Raw genomic sequence first — 3605 nt, 5'->3', positions numbered from 1 at the left:
CCTAACTCAATTTGTCCCTTAACCTAACTCAATTTGTCCCTTAACCTAACTCAATTTGTCCCTTAACCTAACTCAATTTGTCCCTTAACCTAACTCAATTTGTCCCTTAACCTAACTCAATTTGTCCCTTAACCTAACTCAATTTGTCCCTTAACCTAACTCAATTTGTCCCTTAACCTAACTCAATTTGTCCCTTAACCTAACCCACGTTGTCCCTTAACCTAACTCAATTTGTCCCTTAACCTAACTCAATTTGTCCCTTAACCTAACTCAATTTGTCCCTTAACCTAACTCAATTTGTCCCTTAACCTAACTCAATTTGTCCCTTAACCTAACTCAATTTGTCCCTTAACCTAACCCACGTTGTCCCTTAACCTAACCCACGTTGTCCCTTAACCTAACCCACGTTGTCCCTTAACCTAACCCACGTTGTCCCTTAACCTAACCCACGTTGTCCCTTAACCTAACCCACGTTGTCCCTTAACCTAACCCACGTTGTCCCTTAACCTAACCCACGTTGTCCCTTAACCTAACCCACGTTGTCCCTTAACCTAACCCACGTTGTCCCTTAACCTAACCCACGTTGTCCCTTAACCTAACCCATGTTGTCCCTTAACCTAACCCACGTTGTCCCTTAACCTAACCCACGTTGTCCCTTAACCTAACCCACGTTGTCCCTTAACCTAACCCACGTTGTCCCTTAACCTAACCCACGTTGTCCCTTAACCTAACCCACGTTGTCCCTTAACCTAACCCACGTTGTCCCTTAACCTAACCCACGTTGTCCCTTTGCCTAACATAGTTCACTGCTCGGAATCTCTGGTGTCGTTGTTATCCTCATGTAGATGTCTTGCGAGTGTTGCTTACTTTCCACATATTCCCGCTATCCACTGTCAATTGTACTGCAATAGGACTATATCGCCCCCCCCCCCCCTCTGCCCCTCTCTTTGTGTCTCCGTCCTCTCAAGCTGGTCGGTCTGGCGTTTGAGTGTTAAATGAGCCTCGCAGCTGTTCAGTTGCGTTCAGATGTCGACGCCCTCAGTGTACGTCGTGGTATGGTCTGTGTCCATTGTCCGCTGATGTCGTACGCGTAACCCACACGCTGTACCGATCATCGGTAGTTACGTACAGAGTGAAGTAGTGTGATACGTGTGACCGTACGCTGGCTGTGCCCAACGGTGTCGAATCTCAATTTCCATATGTTGTGCTCGATGCTACTTGTCTCGTCTCCCAATAACAGCTAGGTTGCACTGTGGTACGCCGTAGAGGCGTGTGGGAGGAACGTACGAACGCATTGTATGTCACCCTGGGTCGCTGGGGGTGGTGGTGCGGTGAGTCAGGTCAGGTCAGCGTGAGCCGTGTGATGTAGTGACGCGTGTATTCCGACTTTGTCGTATTGCCTCACACAAAGTGCTACCCTGGTGGACCGCGTTCCATATCTGGGACATGCCGCAGATGCCGGTTGACAGTGGATCGCGGAAGGGACATCGCATACGTGCGCGGGCCACCTTCCACGTGTTCTCTTCTGCACATGTCGCAGTGTGTATGTGGTCTGATGTAGCGTGTCGTGACACATGACATCCTGGCATGCAAGAATTGTTGAATTCGCAAATGTAGGTGGACATCTACGTTTACTGCCCAAGATACGCAAATGAACTGGAAATCCGTTGTTGAGCGGTTGTTCACGCTGGAGGTGAATCTGTGATGGCGACGATCGGTACAGCTATTAACCGGTTGTTTCAGCGGTACCCGCCACATCCACACACGTGACTAGGCCCATGTGGGTATGAAGCGATACGCGGCGGTGGCTTGGTGGGACTGTTCCCGGCCGGTGAAGGGGGGCCGCCCGGCGTGTTGGCCGCGCGCTGCGTGGGCGCACGCGCAACAGGCGGCTGGTGGGGGGCGCCGAGTGGCAGGAGCGCCAGCCGACGGGCTCGGCAGGCGGCGCAGCTACGCTGCGGCGCACCCTGCACGCGGCGCCTGGCGGCCAAAGTTGGTTCAGCCGAGCCCGGTGCGAAGCGCGGTGGACATCTGCAGTGTGCTGGTCTGATTGAGGACTGTGTGCGTTGAGGATGCGCCGCCGCCTGGCACTCGGCGCCGCGACGCCGTCTGCTGCTCGGTCGCCCCAGCGGTTCTCGCAGGTGGTTTGTATCGCAGTTGTGCGGACGTGTTGGCGCGTGCGCTGTGCTGGGAGAGTTCGCTTCTGCACCCAAGTGGGGCTTTGCCCTTGTGTGGCGCTGGCGTTGGAGCTGCCGGTCACCATAGGTGGCGCGTGTTGTCTCCCGCCGGCAATGCCACGACAGCACGCTCCCGGGCCTCTGTCGGCAGCGGCAAGCTCAGTTGGGAGCAAGGGTGTTCGCACTAAAACCGTCTACTCGCCTAACTCCGGGCGATTGCGCCTCTCTCGAAACCGACCAAGTACCTAGGACGGCGCTGCGCGCCGCCGGGACCTGAGAGGGTTTCGAGGTGTATCGTGCAGGGGAGCTCGGCCTCCTCCTGTTTGCAGAATAATTGAGCGGACGCTTGCGTGTTCGCGCGGGCCCCCGGGACACACTCCCGGGCGGCCGGCTGCTCAGCTCTAGTTGACGCAGCTCCCTGGTTGATCCTGCCAGTAGTCATATGCTTGTCTCAAAGATTAAGCCATGCATGTCTCAGTACAAGCCGCATTAAGGTGAAACCGCGAATGGCTCATTAAATCAGTTATGGTTCCTTAGATCGTACCCACGTTACTTGGATAACTGTGGTAATTCTAGAGCTAATACATGCAAACAGAGTCCCGACCAGAGATGGAAGGGACGCTTTTATTAGATCAAAACCAATCGGATTGGCTTGTCTGGTCCGTTTGCCTTGGTGACTCTGAATAACTTTGGGCTGATCGCACGGTCCTCGTACCGGCGACGCATCTTTCAAATGTCTGCCTTATCAACTGTCGATGGTAGGTTCTGCGCCTACCATGGTTGTAACGGGTAACGGGGAATCAGGGTTCGATTCCGGAGAGGGAGCCTGAGAAACGGCTACCACATCCAAGGAAGGCAGCAGGCGCGCAAATTACCCACTCCCGGCACGGGGAGGTAGTGACGAAAAATAACGATACGGGACTCATCCGAGGCCCCGTAATCGGAATGAGTACACTTTAAATCCTTTAACGAGTATCTATTGGAGGGCAAGTCTGGTGCCAGCAGCCGCGGTAATTCCAGCTCCAATAGCGTATATTAAAGTTGTTGCGGTTAAAAAGCTCGTAGTTGGATTTGTGTCCCACGCTGTTGGTTCACCGCCCGTCGGTGTTTAACTGGCATGTATCGTGGGACGTCCTGCCGGTGGGGCGAGCCGAAGGGGTGCTTTCGCGTCCCGAGGCGGACCCCGTTTAAATCCTACCAGGGTGCTCTTTGTTGAGTGTCTCGGTGGGCCGGCACGTTTACTTTGAACAAATTAGAGTGCTTAAAGCAGGCAAGCCCGCCTGAATACTGTGTGCATGGAATAATGGAATAGGACCTCGGTTCTATTTTGTTGGTTTTCGGAACCCGAGGTAATGATTAATAGGGACAGGCGGGGGCATTCGTATTGCGACGTTAGAGGTGAAATTCTTGGATCGTCGCAAGACGAAC

General features: G+C 53.8%; 1 non-coding gene across 1 annotated transcript in view; it reads left to right on the top strand.

Moving 5' to 3' along the window:
• Positions 1-2592: 2592 nt before the first annotated feature.
• LOC126332878 (small subunit ribosomal RNA) overlaps positions 2593-3605 on the top strand; it is a 1893-nt gene continuing 880 nt past the window's right edge. Inside the window, exon 1 of the ribosomal RNA XR_007563995.1 lies at positions 2593-3605. This exon is cut by the window's right edge and continues 880 nt beyond it. This is a non-coding gene — a ribosomal RNA (small subunit ribosomal RNA).

Source organism: Schistocerca gregaria, unplaced genomic scaffold, assembly GCF_023897955.1.
Source record: "Schistocerca gregaria isolate iqSchGreg1 unplaced genomic scaffold, iqSchGreg1.2 ptg001532l, whole genome shotgun sequence".
Taxonomy (NCBI): Eukaryota; Metazoa; Arthropoda; class Insecta; order Orthoptera; family Acrididae; genus Schistocerca; species Schistocerca gregaria.
The sequence above is the reverse complement of the archived record's forward strand: the minus strand, read 5'-3'. Positions and strand labels throughout refer to the sequence as shown.